Consider the following 18,300-nt stretch of genomic DNA (forward strand, 5'->3'; position numbering starts at 1 on the left):
CATGGAACAACAGACTTGTTCTAAATTGGGAGAAGAGTATGTCAAGGCTGTATAGTGTCACCCTGTTTATTTAACTTACATGCAGAATGTGAATGTACATAATGTGAAATGCCAGGCTGGATGAAGCACAAGCTGGAATCAATATTGCCAGGGGGGAGAAATAGTGGTAACCTCAGATAGGCAGATGACACCACCCTTATGGCAGAAAGCAAAAAGGAACTAAATAGCCTCTTGTTAAAGGTCAAAGAGAAGAGTGTAAAGCAGGCTTAAAACTCAACATTCAAAAAACTAAAATAATGGCAACCAGTCCCATCACTTCATGGCAAATAGATGGGGAAACAATGGAAGCAGTCAGAGACTTTATTTTCTTAGGCTCCAAAATCACTGCAGATGGTGACTGCAGCCATGAAATTAAAAGACATTTGTTCCTTTGGATAAAAGCTATGATCAGTGTAGACAGCATATTAAAAAGCAGAGACATTACTTTGCCCACAAAGGTCTGTCTAGTCAAGGCTATTATTTTTCCAGTAGTCATGTATGGATGTGAGAGTTGGACCATAAGGAAGGCTGAACACCACAGAATTGATGCCTTTAAACTGTGGTATTGGAGAAGACTCTTGAGAGTGCCTTGGAGTGCAAGGAGATCAAACCAGTAAATCCTAAAGGAATCAATCCTGAATATTCATTAGAAGGACTGATGCTGAAACTGAGCTCCAATACTTTTGTCACGTGATGGGAAGAACTGACTCATTAGAAAAGATGCTGATCCTGGAAAATATTGAAGGCAGGAGGAGAAGGGGATGACAGAGGATGCGATGGTTGGATGGCATCACTGATTCAAAGGACATGAGTTTGAGCAACCTCTGAGAGATGGTGAAGGACAGGGAAGCCTAGCATGCTGCAGTCCATGGGGTCACAAAGAGTCGGACATGACTGAGTGACTGGACAACAACAATTTTGTCAATTAGTAAAGATTTATCATGAATGGCCAGAGATGTAGTTCTGATGACCTCTTTAGAGGGAGTATTATATGGTTCATTGGGGCTTCCCTGGTGACTCAGATGGTAAAGAATCTGCTTGCAATGCAGGAGACCCAGGTTCAATCCCTGGGTCAGGGAAGATCCCCTGGGGAAGGGAATGGCTACTCACTCCAATATTCTTGCCTGGAGAATTCCATGGACAGAGGAGCCTGGCGGGCTACAGTCCATGGTGTTGCAAAGAGTCAGACATGACTAAAGGACTACAGTTGTTGTTGTTTATAAGGTTAATCATTGTGTATAAGAATGACTATGGAGACATTGCAGATGACATAGATTTAAAGATATTACAAATGTCAGAGAACATAAAATAATGCAAGGAATGCCAACTCACAAATATAAACAGAAAGCATCTAAAATAAGATTGAGTTTGGAAAAAACAAATGTTCTAGCAGAGGGAAAAAACAATCTAACAGACACATATATTCAATTAGAAGATAAACCTGGAAATCAGTAACATTGAACAAAGAACAAGTATGAATGATTAAAAGAAACACAAGTATATTATGAGTACAGCAAATATAAACAAAGAGTTGTTCTTTTAGATGCTCAGCATAAGGAAGCACTCTTCAAAGGTCAGAGAAGCGCTTGTAGATATGACACAGGGAAATTAAAATTAAAAAATGTTATTTAACACTTAGGATGTGCAAAATACTAAGTAAGGTTCAAATTAATGTATATGAAACATGCAAAACAGAATTGAATATCTTTATGACACAAATATTTAAAAAATGAGAAAATTTATGGAAGAAAAGAGCAAGCCTGAGATGGAGATGCTGTAAGAACGCTGCAAACTTAACTTGAACAAGAACACAAATTTAACACCTGCAATGTGCAGTGCAATGTGCTTGGTGTTCTGAAACAAACAAATACAGCAGAATTTGTATTCATGTATTCATGTTCTCCAGTCTTTTAATTTTCTTTGGGAAAGAGATTTATATATAACATAACTTGCCATATTCAAGAACTTTAAAAGCTGTAAATATGGAATAATGAAAAGGACAGTAGAGTGAGCAGAGATCCAAGATCCATTATGATTATGAGATTAAGTGGTTGGATGAGATAATCTCAAATCCCTTCTCTATTTTACAATTCCATGGTTTTCCTAGAAAAGATTAGAAGACAAGAGAGGGAGTGAAGCTATATCAACCAAGGAAATAAAAGAGTGAATTGAAGAAGATAGGTTTAATATCAGCTATAGGCATGATCAGCTGGTCAAAAGCAAGGCTGTACTCATAAAGGATTTATGCTCTAACTAGCACAGGCCAAGTTTGAAAGATAAAACAACAGTTTGGGGGAGGGTACTGTTTGCCATATAATGCAAGATACTCCTTTATCTCAAAGGATATTGGAAGGATATTCCAAAGGACATACCAAACAGGATATTGGAAGCAATTTAGAAGAGCAAAGTCAAAGTTAGAACCAAGAATCATGCAGGTTGATGCTGCCAGGATCTGAAGCAGTACCATGGAGAGCTCCCACCAAGCCTGATGGCCTGAAGACAAGGTTGCTCTGTCATTCCATTAAAATTCCCCATCCACAAAGGGAGTGCTCGAGCTCATAAATTACCCAAAGAAGAGTAACTTTGGAGTTTTCATCTGTAACAGGGCTTTGTCTGCCCAAATATGGCTTCCAAAAGAATACTGGTTTCTCTAATTTTTTTTATTCTTTATGTCTTTTAGTCTCTAATAGAAAATTGCCTTTTTTTTTTTTTTTTTGAGAGCACAGATCCTAAGTCTTCTCCTTTGATTCACTCTCTCTTGGTAAAGGACTTATTTAAGAGAGCACAAAGGAATTACTGATGAACATGAACATCAGAGTGAATATGCAATATCTACCCATTCATTCCTTCCTTATTTTTATTGGATATTTTATAATATTACTATGTCCATATATTAAAATATTATTAAAATGAAAACTATAAGATAGCCTATTAATTTCTACCTTATAACACAAAATAAATGGTAAGGGAGAATCTTATTTTAACAAACATCAGGCAAAATATATGTAATTCAGATATGTACTATTTATGATATGTTTTGTGATGTCTTGCAGGCATCATTTTAAAAGGTTAGTATGGATAAATGAATGAAGAAAAGTTAAGGTGAAATATTACAAAAACATATTCAAAAGTCAAAAACATATTCAAAAGTCAAAAGCATATTCAATAGAATCAGAATGTTAATTATAGAAAGGACTTGGGGGATTTAAGTCCTTATTATACATTTGAGATAAATGAGACCAGAAAGATGAAGTTAGTAGTTGACAGTAGCTCCAATTAAAATTTAAATCTTCAGATACCTATTGGTTTGCAGTCTTTTTCTTAAACTACATGCTAATCATCACTATTATTCAAAATATAATTTATGAATTTCTTTTACTGGTTTACCAGGTAAGTGTACTTATTCAAACATTTACTCTCAATCTCTATATTTATCTCATAAATATATACATTTTTATATAAGTATAATGTATATTTATAGACAGTTAACATTTTACCAGCTGGCACTGGCTGGTGGACCATACGTTGAGCAGCAGTGATGTAAATGACAATACGCACCCATTTGAAATTAGAACAGCCAAAGATGATTATAGAGTGAAAAGACGCTATGTCCAAGTAATTGAAGGTTCAAAGTTCAACTCTAAATTGTCCTTTTTTCCCCTCTCACTTGAAATACTAGTGGAATTGTGTTCCTGTATTTCCTCCAAACAAAATTGTTAATGCTGCTTTTAGTTTTGACTTTCTGTGTGCCCAGTGCATCTATTCCTGGTTGTCAGAAACAAAGTGGGCACGTGGCACTGGCTGAATAGGCTAAAACTTCAACTCCACAAACATGCTTCATTTATGACCCAGGATGAAATGGAGCAGTTGTCTGAAGGGTGGGGCGCAGGTTAACAATGTGTTATCCTTTTGTATGTACTTTGGAAATTGGAAATCACCTTTAAATAGTAAGTTAACATTTTTTTTGCTCAAATTGCTGAATGTTCCATTGCTGCCTATGTAAGCAGAGTTCAGCAATAATGTTCCCTTGGATAAATATGCTCAACTTTAATCATTTTTAAAAAACCATTCTCCCATGTCAGAGGCCTAATACATATGCCAAAAAAGCATCAGCAATAATTAACATACAAGGAATTTTATATGTTCTTGCTATTAGAACAACAGGTTTTCTTTGAACCATTTTGACCTTAAAACATGGGGCAAAGTAACAGTCCATGCAGACAGGAATGGCCTTCATAAGAACCCAAATCATTTTTTTATCAAATGTTTTATCAGCAAATTCAATTAGTTTTTGAAGTAGCTGTTAATACCTTCTAACACTGAATACATACTCTATGGTAGAACTGACTAGGGTTAGTGTGCTGACTCTATGCAGCTGCCTTTCTCCTTCCCATTACATATATTATCAGTAAAGTTTTATTATGTCTATACATGTATGCAAGTATCAGAAAATCTAAGAACAGCTTATTGACTTTTATCTTAGAGCATACATCAAAGATAAGTTTTATTTTAATACATAGCATAAAGCAAGGTTCTGCATATATTAAGATCACTTCACTGCTCTTGATAAAAATGAATGAGATGCTTTAATAAATATCAGCCATCTAATAATTTCATTTGGGGCTTCACCCGTGGTGGCTCAGTGGTAAAGAACCCACTTGCCAATGCAAGAGATGCAGGAGATGTGAGCTTGATTCCTGGATTGGGAAGATCCATTGGAGGAGGAAATGGCAATCCACTCCAGTATTCTTGCCTGGAGAATCATAGGGGGTCACAAAGAGTTGTACACGACTGAGTGACTGAGCATGCATGCACACAATAATTTTATTTAACTCAGATGTTGCTCTTCTGGTTTTTCATTAGGTAGAAAAATTATATTAAATAAATTCATGTAGGAATATAAATATTTCTAATATTTTTATCCCATGTCTCCTAATAGCAGCCAATTTTGAGGGGTAGGGATAGGATGTGTTGTTTTTCAAAGCCAGGGATGAAAGCTGAGGCCATTGTCATTTAATGAATCATCAGTTCATTAAGTGTTTGGTACATATACACATCCACAGTATTTTAAGGGATGAAAGAGGCAATGGCTAGAAATAGGTAGTAACTTAGAGTAGGTGACCTCAGAAAGATTGGTGGATTATGTATTCTGCTTTGTGAATTGCATGTGAACTAAGAACTGTTTCATCTGGCTACAGTTAGCTTAATCATGCTAAAAATAAAAACAAAAACAAAAACACAGAGTGAAGTACTGACTGATATTTATCAGGTAGTAAGCACTGTTTTGGAGAAGGCAATGGCACCCCACTCCAGTACTCTTGCCTGGAAAATCCCATGGATGGAGGAGCCTGGTAAGCTGCAGTCCATGGGTTTGCTAAGAGTTGGACACGACTGGGCAACTTCACTTTCACTTTTCACTTTTCACTTTCATGCATTGGAGGAGGAAACGGCAACCCACTCCAGTGTTCTTGCCTGGAGAATCCCAGGGATGGTAGGGCCTGGTGGGCTGCTGTCTATGTGGTCGCACAGAGTCGGACACGACTGAAGTGACTTAGTAGCAGCAGCAGTAGCAAACACCATAAGATACTCTTTTTCCACTGAATCAAAAATCTTGACCTATTTAATGGTCAGTAAGAAAAGCCACATCTCCCACATCTTAAGGGTCTTCACTCTAGATGGAAGAGATAGATACCTGAAGCCTTAAGGTCTCACAGGTCAGAATTTATCTGGCATCCTTTTCGCTAGCAGCTGCAGCCATTTGATGCTGAGGGGGGCTATGGTGAGGTGAAAGATGCTGACTGCTCTTCATTGTCATATATTTTATCTGAGGCAAAGGGCCATGAATCCTCATGATCTATAAGGTGACTGCACCAAACCCAGAGAAAATCATGAGAGCAGGTTAGAAATTAGAATGTGACCATTAGGTAGTTCACTGAATCAAAAAAAATTCTATATTTAGGTTAAAAAGTAGTAATATGAAGAACATACAGCCAATCCTATTAAAAATTTAATGGTAAGTACCAAATGTTTATTACTTATAAAGAGTACACAGGTGTACTTCAGAGATATTGTGGGTTCAGTTCCATACCACTGCAGTAAAGCAAATTAAATACAGTTACATTATTTTTTTGTACATATAAAGTTACTTAAGTGCATATAAAAGTTATTTTTACAATATACTGTAGTCTGTTAAGTGTACAATAGCATTTTGTCTAAAAAAGCAAAGGACATACTTTAATTAAAAAAAAAATACTTTATTGCTAAAATTTGCTAACCATCCTCTTAGGCTTCAGTGAGTTGTAATCTTTTGGAAATAGTAACATCAAAAATCACTGATGACAGGTCACCATAACAAATATAATAAAAATGAAAATGTTTTAAATATTGTGGGAATTACCAAAATGTGACACAGAGACATGAAGTAATAAGAAAATGTTGTTGGAACCATGGCGCTGATAGACTTGCTCAAAGCAGGGTTGCCACAAACTTTCAGTTTGTAAAAAATGCAATTAAGCAAAGCACAATAAATCAGGTATGCCTGTCTTTATGCTTGTAAAGAGTTCTTGCTCTGCTTAACATCCTCTCAGCACCATTCTTCATGTAGTTTTCATGTAGTTCAGCTCAGTCTCCTGGGATTCTCCCACTTGTCCTGAGAATATGTCTTGTTCTTGAAGCCTGAGCTCCAGCAAGAACATATATAAAGTTGACCTGAACCCAAACTGCAGCAGGAAGCCAAGCCCATCTGACTTGCAGCCTGATGCATATTCATATGGCTGAGCCTCATCTAGATCGATTGTGTGTGTGTGTGTGTGTGTGTTGGTCGCCTAGCTGTGTCTGACTCTTTGTGACCCCATGAACTGTAGCTGGCCAGGCTCCTCTGTCCATGAAATTCTTCAGGCAAGAATACTGGAATGGGTTGCCATTTCCTTGTCCAGAGGAAATCAGTTGAAACATAGATCAGTTGAGACATGGTTAAGTTGAAAACCTATGAATAGAAGTGTGTGTGCTTAGTCACTCAGTCACATCCAATTCTTTGCAGTCCCATGGACTGTAGCCTGCCAGGCTCCTCAGTCCATGGGGATTCTCCAGGCAAGAATACTGGAGTGGGTTGCTATTTCCTCCTCCAGGGGATCTTCCCAGACCAGGGATCAAACCCAGGTCTTCCACAATTCAGTCGGATCGTTTACCATCTGAGCCACCAGGGAAGCATGAATAGGTGAGTGAAGGCCTATTTTTGAAAATTCAGAGTTTGAAGACTGTTTGTCACACAACATTATTGTGCCAAGAACTAACGGACGTAAGTATCAAGCCTGAATTAAGGGAAGCGATCACTGGCTAAATGGTAGACACTGTCTTAGGAAAGTACAGTGACATTCACCTCATCATTTGACTGAATTTAGATCAGGCACTGACGAATAAAAGAGAAAAAAAAATCCTTTCATGTAGGCATGCTAAGTTGCTTCAGTCATGTTCGACTCTGTGCGATCCTATGGACTATAGCCTGCCAGGTTCCTCTGTCCATGGGGTTCTCCAGGCAAAATACTGGAGTGAGGTGTCATGCCCTCTTCCAAGGGATCTTCCCCACCCAGGGATGGAAACTGCATCGCCTATGTCTCCTGCACTGGCAGGCAGGTTCTTTACCACTAGTGCCACCTCAAAATACATGTATGTGTGGGGGTGTGTATACAGCTCTTTATATAAGCAATCTGGTTGATTTAGAAAGCAGCAGCATAAGAATCCTTATTCCATTTTTTTTCTCATACACCATGAAATACCACAGCAAGACTTAAAAGAAATAAAAGCTCTTAAGTGCCAATTAATTATCTTTTTATTGACTTAGCTGTGCTAAGAGCTACTTCTCTTAGTACATTTGTGTTTGTTTTCCTATTACCACCCCAGGCCTTTTCTGAAGCTTCTAGTCCCATCTGTTCCAAAACCTAGCTTTTATTTAGACTATAGCTGTTAATTAACATTTTTCTGCTACCTCACACAACATCTGACCCTATGCCAGTATCTCAGTGTCTTTTGGTATAAATCCCTTTTGTCGTTCAGAGTTCCACATTTCCCCATTTTCTCTCTGAAATCAATACTCCCTAATACCTTTAAAGAGAAGTGGGGAATATACTCAAATTGATCTTCATGCACTCTTGAATCCCTGGTCCACTGTTTCACTGAAACCTTGCTCCCCTTGACAACCAGACTTCCATGCTTACTGCCTGGTCTCTTGAAGCTCACCATCTTTCTTTTTGATGTTTTTAAAAGTTCAAGCAAAAAATGCACAGGTTAAACAGATTTCTATTTTCTTCACAGCCCCTTCTTTACCACCCTTATCTCAGACTGTTGGGAAGGATAAGTTTAGAAAAGAGGCGAGTCAGTTCTGCGGCACAACGGGATTGTTGAGGTTATTTGGAATGGAAGCCTTGTCTGTCCTCTTTGGCTGGAAGGAGTGAATGTGGAAAAACAAGAGACAGCCACTCCATACTAGTCTTCTAAGCACTACAGATGTCAGTTCATCTCAGGGCTAGGCTCTGTCTTCCAGAACACAGAGCAGATAAACTGGTCCCCCTCTCCATTCTGCCTCGTAAGCGGAGTTAAAAGCTTGTTCCTGAGGATGGGCAACATTCTCTGTGTTGAAAACTGGAATGCAGTTAGCTGTTATTCTACTTAGTGGAAATCATGCTTTTTTGAAATTAAATGTAAAATATGAGGTTGAATAGCTGTAAAATCTAAATATCCTTAATGTTGTATTAGAGAATTTTCATAGCTCTATGCACTGCTAGGCATGTGTGTGTGTGTGTGTGTGTGTGTGTGTGTGGTGGTGGTGGTGGTGGTTTCTAAGGAATAAAACTTGGATTCTGGGGCTCAAACTGGGGTTATATTTGGATGGGTCTAGGAACTTCAGAAGGAGTTCAACTATAAAGTCTGGGTATAGATCCAAGTGCTGGAAAAACTGAGATTTCTCTATGAACATCATTGAATTAAGTCTCAGAAAGCCTGATTTTCAGCTCTGGTTTGGCCCCCTATTAGGTGTAACTCATAAATGGATAAGGTGGCATTCACGTATCAATGAAATAATCCTGGAGAGCAAAATGAGAATGAAAACTGGCAATGGGCTTATAGATTAATATTCTATAACTACATGATAAGCCTATAAGAATAATTTATTATATCTGAACTCTCTATAAATGGTATAATACCAGCAATTCTGTTTAGGCATCTCTACCAGGCTATTGCCTAAGATACAGTCTTAAAAACTGAACAGCATGAGAGAATCCCTGTCCATGTCTCCATTACTACTAAAAGAATGTGAAAAATGTACAAATCATATTAAGAGCATCTATATTGCATTTAAAACATAGTTGCAGTGGAAAAGATAATTCTAGGCACACCCACAGAACTGGCAAGAACATCCTCTTTCACATCTCTCTCATTTGTTATTGTTTGCAGACAGTATGTACGTAACACTTTATTTTATGTAAACAAATGAAAAAACTCAATAAACAGTATATCCCTTCATACTTTGTGACAGTAAACTTCTATTTTAATGAGATTTGGATTCAATAAAATGATTCCGATTTCTCTTCGAGTTGGTTAAGATAAGATTCTATCTGAATTCCTAAATCTTAAAAGCATCCATAGTCCTCAGACAGGCCCAATGCAGAAAATGTTAATGCACTCTCTTTCTGGGTCATTCTGCAAATAATCCCCTGAACTTGTAGACAGGATATGGAGTATCAACCCATAATGCTCCATAATTATTAATGACTTTACAGATTAATAGTCAAATAACTCTACTTGATAATCCAACAAGAATAATTTACTTTCCTACTACATCTAAACTCTATGAAACAATATGGCATGCGTAGTTCAGGTTAGACGTCTCCTCTAGGGTACATTAGTAGTTTGGCATGAGGATACTCTTCACTTTTCTAATAAAGGTTAAGATGTCCCAGGTAGAGGCAGTTGAATCCAAATTATGATGGCATTTGCTTTTTAAGTCCTCTCTCTTCTTCTTTACTTTTCTTTTTTTTAATTTATTTTTTTATTTTTTGGCCACATCACATGGTTTGTGGGACCTTAATTCTCCAATCAGGGATTGAACCCACAGCCTCGTCAGTAAAAGCATGGAGTCCTAACTATTGGATTGCCAGGGTTTCCCTGTATTGTTTCTTTTCTATATTTCCAGAGCAAATCTTCTGTTCTGGCCTGTGTAAAGCCTTTTGTAAGTTTATCTTTTCTTTTACCCACACAACAAAATGAATGAAAGTGAAATTTCAGTAAAAGAGAGTGACTAAGCCTTTACATATTCATGCACAAATGACTGATAAGCCTTATAGTATTACATCCCCCCCACAGAGATACTTCCATATGGAAAGAGTATCACACACCACAGGGATAAGTATGTAGCGGGGAAAGCCTGAGCAGTTTTAGTCTTCTCATTAAGTCCTTCTCAACTAGTGTGCTGGGTCATACAAATGTGACAGGAAGCAGTTTCAGGTATGCAGAGATATTGTTCTCCTTAGTCCTTGGAGAACTCACCCAACTCCCCCCTCATCATGAGAAGCCTGGTTTAGTACGTGGGAAGATGTCATCATTTTCCATTCATTTCTTGATGTGAAGTGTTTGTGGGAAGCTTGGTTGGGACACAGGTAGACATTTTGGATGGGCAAGGGGTATTTCCATCATGATACAGATTACACCATAGTGTGCCCTTTGTATACATTTCTCACCCTTCCCCAACTTACTCCTAAAGACACTCCCAGTTGTATGCAGAGGGAAGGCCAGGGACCAGAGGTGGATTTACTAGATACCTATTTGTCATGGAATGATGGCAGGAAAACACCCAATATTCCCCCTTTTATTTATCCACACTTACTGCTATGTTGCTATGAAGTTTTGTAGGCCCCTTCCATTTCTGACCCTGGGCTCAGCCAGATGACTTGCTTTGACCATTGAAATTTAGCAAACATGATGCATACTGAGGCCTGTTTTGCTCATGCCTTTTGCTACTGCCATGAGAAGAAACAAGCTTAGCTGACCTGATGAAATTTGAAGGGCATGAGAAGAGCTGAGTGATCCCAAGTGATGCCAGTCAAAGCCTTCTTAGAGCAGTTGACACCCTCAATACGCAAGTAATCTCAGCCAAGATGAGCAGAGCCACTTTGCCAATTATCCCACACACGTGGGCAAAATATGCTTATTGTTGAATGTCACTGAGTTGTAGCTGTTTGTTGTATGGCAGCACTCAACAGGTAATGGATAGGCTAATGAAGCTTAAGCTTCAGGGTCTCTTACTTGTCAAAGTCTCTTTTGAAGCCCATGGGAGAGGCCTTGGCCATTTGTTCAATTTGGCCAGATATTTTGTAAAATTTGCAAAAATATGATATTCTAAGCACAGCAGGTTACAACTGTTGCTTTCTTTCACCCCTCATCAAGACAGTATGGTACTGGCACAAAAACAGAAATATAGACCAATGGAACAACATAGAAAGCTCAGAGATAAACCTATGCACCTATGGGCAGCTTATCTATGACAGAGGAGGCAAGAACATGCAATGGAGAAAAGACAGCCTCTTCAATAAGTAGTGCTGGGAAAACTGGACAGCTCCATGCAAAAGGATGAAGCCATGATACTTCTGATTAAGGCTAAATAAGGACAAAAATCCCTCCTCCCCTTGGGAAGGTGGGAGCTGACATAAGAATCAGGAAATACAGCCCCAAACTCCTGCCTCTTTAATGAATATTCCACCCATTCATTTTCACACTGCATATGACCAACTCGTCAAAGAAACTCAGGGCAGCTACACAACTGGCCCCTCTCCCCCTGCGAGTGTACTATTGCTTAATAAATCCTTGATTTGCTCACTTGACCTCAATGCCTTATTTTTTTTAATGTAAACTGAAGGCATTTATTAGCAATCTTACTTTTAGGAAAGTAGTCTTTCACATTATTAGAAATACTGGGTGTGGTGGCATGGGAAGTTGTAAAATCCCACTGTATCACTGAATCAAGCAATATTTAAATTTCTTGTCAATTTTGCATAAAACATTAAAACCAACAAAGATAACATAAAATGTTTAGTTTGCCACCAGAATGAAAACACTGGTCAATAGAGTCAACTCTAAGAATATTTGAACAGTTACTGTATGAGAAAACTTGAAATGCATTTATTTGACAGCTCAAAGATGAGAGGATCCCAATAGAGGTTTCCTTTCCCCCAAACTGACAACATTCCAAAACATGTGCATGGTATTGCCAATAACAGATATGAAATTGAAAGGAATTTTTAAAATTATCAATGCTATAATATATCTTTGAACATTGGTAGCAAAGAAGAAATTAAATTATCTTTCTACATATTCTATAGAAAAATTATAAAAATGTAGTCTTATAAAGAAGCCATCAAAATATATACAACCAAAAAATGGAGGGATAAAAGTATTAGATGTATATCAGCAGTTAGTTAATAAAATGATAATCTCTAGATTTTGTTGTACTTCAGTATGGTAGCTTGGACTGTAAAGAGTCTGCCTACAATGCTGGAGACCCGGGTTCAATCGCTGGGTTGGGAAGATCCCCTGGAGAAGGAAATGGCAACCCACTCCAGTATTCTCGCCTGGAAAATCCCATGGATCGAGGAGCCTGGTGGGCTACAGTCCATGGGGTCGCAAAGAGTCGGACACAACTGAGTGACTTCTCTTCTTCACTTCACCAGTTTTTAAAGTTTTTAATTTATTGCAACATCTATTTTTACTGTAAGTAAAAATTGACTTTTATACCCAAAATGTATTCTTGTTTTTCAAAAGGATGCCCAAATTATGGAAGTTTTAAGCCTTAAGGAAGCTGGAGGCCCATGTTGGGAATCACCAGGCATACTTCGCAGTTGTCTCCTGCCAGGCAGGATGTCACTGCGTCACAGCCCCTTCCACCTTCTAACTCCTTCTATGCCGTAGTTCAGTCAGGTCTCATTTTCTGCTTTCCTACTTGCACTTTCACTTTCTGTTCTCTCTCACTCTTAATTTAGATGGCCCCATTATGCACTACAATCAGAATTAAAGTATGTATGGATACGTCTTTATTGCACCAGCCCTAGCCCAAGAATTTAGATGTCTCTTTTCTAGTGTAGAAGGGGAAAAAGTGGAAGAAGTGACAGATTACATTTTCACTTTAGTTCAGTTCAATTCAGTCGCTCAGTCGTGTTCGACTCTTTGCGACCCCATGAATTGCAGCACACCAGGCCTCCCTGTCCATCACCAACTCCCAGAGTTCACTCAGACTCACGCCCATCGAGTCAGTGATGCCATCCAGCCATATCATCCTCTGTCGTCCCCTTCTCCTGCCCCCAATCCCTCCCAGCATCAGAGTCTTTTCCAGTGAGTCAACTCTTCGCATCAGGTGGCCAAAGTATTGGAGTTTCAGCTTTAGCATCATTCCTTCCTATGAACACCCAGGACTGATCTCCTCTAGAATGGATTGGTTGGATCTCCTTGCAGTCCAAGGGACTCTCAAGAGTCTTCTCCAACACCACAGTTCAAAAGCATCAATTCTTCAGCACTCAGCTTTCTTTACAGTCCAACTCTCACATCCATACATGACCACTGGAAAAACCATAGCCTTGACTAGACGGACCTTTGTTGGCAAAGTAATGTCTCTGCTTTTGAATATGCTATCTAGGTTGGTCATAACTTTCCTTCCAAGGAGTAAGTGTCTTTTAATTTCATGGCTGCAATCACCATCTGCAGTGATTTTGGAGCCCCCCAAAATAAAGTCTGCCACTGTTTCCACTGTTTCCCCATCTATTTCCCATGAAGTGATGGGACCAGATGCCATGATCTTTGTTTTCTGAATATTGAGCTTTAAGCCAACTTGTTCACTCTCCTCTTTCACTTTCATCAAGAGGCTTTTTAGTTCCTCTTCACTTTCTGCCATAAGGGTGGTGTGCATATCTGAGGTTATTGATATTTTTCCTGGCAATCTTGATTTCAGCTTGTGCTTCTTCCAGCCCAGCGTTTCTCATGATTTACTCTGCATATAAGTTAAATAAGCAGGGTGACAATATACAGCCTTGACGTTCTCCTTTTCCTATTTGGAACCAGTCTGTTGTTCCATATCCAGTTCTTGCTGGGCTCCAAAATCACTGCAGATGGGAACTGCAGCCATGACATTAAAAGATACTTGCTCCTTGAAAGGAAAGTTATGATGAAGCTAGTGAAAGTGAAAGTTGTTCAGTTGTGTCCAACTTTTTGTGACCCCATGGACTATACAGTTCATGGAATTCTGCACGCCAGAATACTGGAGTGGGTAGCCTTTCCCTTCTCCAGGAGATCTTCTCAACCCCTGGGATTGAACCCAGGTCTCCCGCATTGCAGGCAAATTCTTTAACCAGCTGAGCCACAGTGGAAGCCCCATGATAAAGCTAGACAGCATATTAAAAAGCAGAGATATCACTTTGCTGACAAAGGTCCATATAGTTAAAGTTTTTTCCAGTAGTCATGTATGGATGTTAGAGTTGGACCAAAGAAGGCTGAGATCCAGAGAATCTATGCTTTTGAATTGCGGTGCTGGAAAAGACTCTCGAGAGTCCCTTGGACCACAAGGAGATCAAACCAGTCATCCTAAAGATAATCAACCTTGAATACTCTTTGGAAGGACTGATACTGAAGCTTCTATATTTTGGTCACCTGATGCAAAGAGCTGACTCCCTGGAAAAGAGCTGACTCATTTCCCTGATGCTGGGAAAGATGGAGGACAGGAGGAGAAGAGGGCAACAGAGGATGAGATGGTTGGATGGTATCACTGACTCAACCGACATGAATCTGAGCAAACTCCGGGAGACAGTGAAGGACAGAGGAGCCTGGCATGCTGCAGTCCATGGGGTCACAAAGAGTTGGACATGACTTAGCAGATGAACAACAACCTCTAGTGTAATCAGAGAAAGGTCTGTGGTGCACTGGCTTCACGTAGGGCAGTCATACCCAGATATCTGATTCATCCGCCCGAGCCCTAACATTTTCCTCAGCACCTACCATTCCTTGCTTCTGGCCACCGTCTATACCCTAATATTCCCTTCCGTACTTCCACTTTGTCCCTATTTACATGCTGCACCTAAAAATAAAAAGTGAGAAGCTGGGAAGTAAAGTATGTGCTAACCATATGTGAGTTTATCCAAGACCCTTTGGATGAAAGAATATCCTCACACTGAAATGCTATATGATATAAAGTGGGGAGAATAAGCTCATTCTGAGCTTTCTATGTTAGGCTATAATTTGGGGAGACAGAGAACACAATGCAAGAAAAAGTGAGGGCTTCGTGGCAGACCATCTTATTTAAAATACCATCTTCTGAGTTAGGATCACTAACTCAGCATTCAGATTTAATTCACTGTTCCTGAAAAATGAAACCATTGATACATATTTTTTTCACACAAGGAGTTCAGAAAAAAGTCTCAAGTCACTGAAAGAAGGATTAATTTGCCTGTAATGAAACTGACATGCAGGAAAAATTTAAAATCAATCTCGTGCTTAAAAGTGGAACAACACAGATAGTACTTCCATATTTTCTCCCTCTTCCTACTGCTAACTTGTTACCAGTGAACACATATTATGCATATTACCCACAAATCTTTCCTCTATTTAAATTAAAAAAAGAAACACCATGTTTTTAATCTATCTATTTGCACTTGGCTGTCAAAACTCACAAAAGCACTCTGATTTCCCTTCATTATTCTCAAGAGAACCAAATGCAGATGAATGAAAAAGAATGAAAGGAGGGGAAATCAAGGGTTAATACATCTTGCTAAATGCAGGAAAATGTAAAATAAAGGAAAAAGGAGAACTGAGTTTATTCATGGACTTTAAAAAATCTATGTTAGGTTTTTTCCAATGACAATTACCAGAATCATCAGGTATAAATACAGGCTTTGATTCTTTAACTATCAGATTGCTGTTCTACGATCCTTTTTTCTATTTCACAAGCAATGGCTCTTGACATCAAAGCAGTCCAATCTCTTGATTGGACTTACAGAGTCTTAAAGGCCAGGAAGGACCATCCCTAAGAACTCTGGGGATGTATCATTTTGATGTTGTTGGTCAAAGATCTTGGACAGCCAAGAGACCAAATGCTCATCAAAGGATCAGAGAGATGAAGTTGGATGACTCCTAGTAAGTTCTGGGTCCTGGGGGCAAGGTGTCTCTACAGGAACAGTACAATCTCCACTAGTTACACAAATCAACTGATCATTAGAACTTCATGAATGCAGTTTACAGGCTTAGCAAATAAAAATAAAGGATGCCCAGCTAAATCTCAATTTCAGATTAATAGCACATCAATTTTTTTAAACGGCAGTGTTTATTTTTTGTCTTTTTTTTTTCTTGCAAGGTATTTACTTTACAGTATTGTGCTGGCTTCTGCCATACATCAACATGAATCACATCAATTTTTAATATAAAACCCTGGATCTTCCCTGGTGGTCCAGTGGTTGAGAATCCACCTGCCAATAGAGGGGACACTAGTTCAATCCCTGCTCCGGGAAAATCCCACATGCCGCAGAGCAACTAAACCCAGGGGCCACAACTACTGAAGCCTGTGTGCCCTAGGGCCCGTGCTCCAAAACAAGAGAAGGCACTGCAACTTGAGAGTAGCCCTCACTCTCTGCAACTAGAGAAAGCCTGGGTGCTGCAACGACGACCCAGCACAGCCAAAAATAAATAAATATACAAATCTTTAAGGAAAAAAAAAAACTTTTTCTGGGAGTGGATCAAGGGGCTGTATATGTTCTTCAGTATGGATCTATGGACTGTGGGAGGAGCAGCTAGGCGGAAGTAGCATGAGAAGGGATGTGTGTGTGTAATACATAATAAGGACATATGACAAACTTGTAATTCCCTTTCAGTATATTTATTCCTGGCAGAATAAAATCTATCTGTAAGACCATATTTATCTAAGACTCTTTGGAAATGATTCCTTCTGGATAGCCAAGTTTTTTGTTTGTTTGTTTCTTAATAGCTGGGGAGTTCCATCTTTAGGCAGTAAGACATTTTACATTTTAGCTTCTTTGCTTGGAAATCTTCCTTAAATGTGTCACACATATATTCCTGCCATTTTAAACAGAAAACACTGCTATTAAGTAAATTTCTGGGACTTTTCTGGCGGTCCAGTGATTGATACTTCATCCTTCAATACAGGAGGTGTGGGTTCGATTTCTGGTCAGGGAGCCAAGATCCCACATGCTTTGTGGCCAAGATATAAATACAGAAAACAGAAGCAATATTCTAACAAATTCAATAAAGACTTTAAAAGAATGGTCCACATCAGAAAAATCTTCAAAAGATTCATCTTCTTTCCTTGAAGAGTCAGGGTTATAATCATGAGCATCTATTACTTCAATAGATTTTGATATCTTTAAAATTCATTGAAGGATCTGTTGAACTATTGGCTCTTTCACTAAATATAATCTCTATTCTGCTCTGAGTTTTAAATATTCATATCTGCTTTTGTTTTTCCTGTCTTCTCCTGGTCAGGCTATTAACTGTTATTCTTCCTCTTTTCTAATTTTTCAAAATTCTTTCTCCCTTCAATTTGTTTCTCTTTATCTCCTAAGGTTTAAAAATAAGACAGCAAGGCACTAAATTTTGCCCTTAAAATTGTATGAAATTTAAAAGATTCCATGCTGCTGCTGCTAAGTTGCTTCAGTCGTGTCCAACTCTGTGCAACCCCATAGATAGCAGCCCACCAGGCTCCTCTGTCCCTGAGATTCTCCAGGCAAGAATACTGGAGTGGGTTGCCATAAAAGACCCCATATTAAGATACTAATGGAGTCTCCTATGAAGAAAGCACATTAACAGGTAAAAAGTGACCATAAGCTGTCCAAATAGTTGCCACATAGATATTCTACTCAAATTGATTCCTAGCTAGTACCAGGTAGGTATTGTTATAAAGTGGGCACTATCTATCCCAGGTAGAAATGTAAGATGCAATATGCTGCCTCTGGATATATACAGAGTGGTACCTGAGGTAAAAATAATCATGGAGAAAAGAGGGTAGAAAAAGATGAGACCAGTAGCCTATAGGGTTGGTGATTTTTGGTCCAACAGACAGTAGACACCAGGGCCATCAGAAACAAAAGAGACCATCTGGTCTGCCATGCCCTAGTTTATGTGAAACTTTAGCATTCATTTAATCACCTGTACCGTGGTTTTCTCATTTGTAAAATGATGTTGATAGGTAATACCACTCTTGGGAAGTAAGGAATATTTCCTGCT

General features: G+C 38.8%; 1 protein-coding gene across 2 annotated transcripts in view; it reads right to left on the reverse strand.

Annotated features, from left to right (window-relative positions):
* Positions 1-18,300, reverse strand: part of LSAMP (limbic system associated membrane protein) — a 701,079-nt gene that overhangs the window by 87,052 nt on the left and 595,727 nt on the right. The gene's annotated exons all lie outside the window — the stretch shown is intronic.

The sequence above is a fragment of the Bubalus kerabau genome, chromosome 2 (assembly GCF_029407905.1).
Source record: "Bubalus kerabau isolate K-KA32 ecotype Philippines breed swamp buffalo chromosome 2, PCC_UOA_SB_1v2, whole genome shotgun sequence".
Taxonomy (NCBI): Eukaryota; Metazoa; Chordata; class Mammalia; order Artiodactyla; family Bovidae; genus Bubalus; species Bubalus kerabau.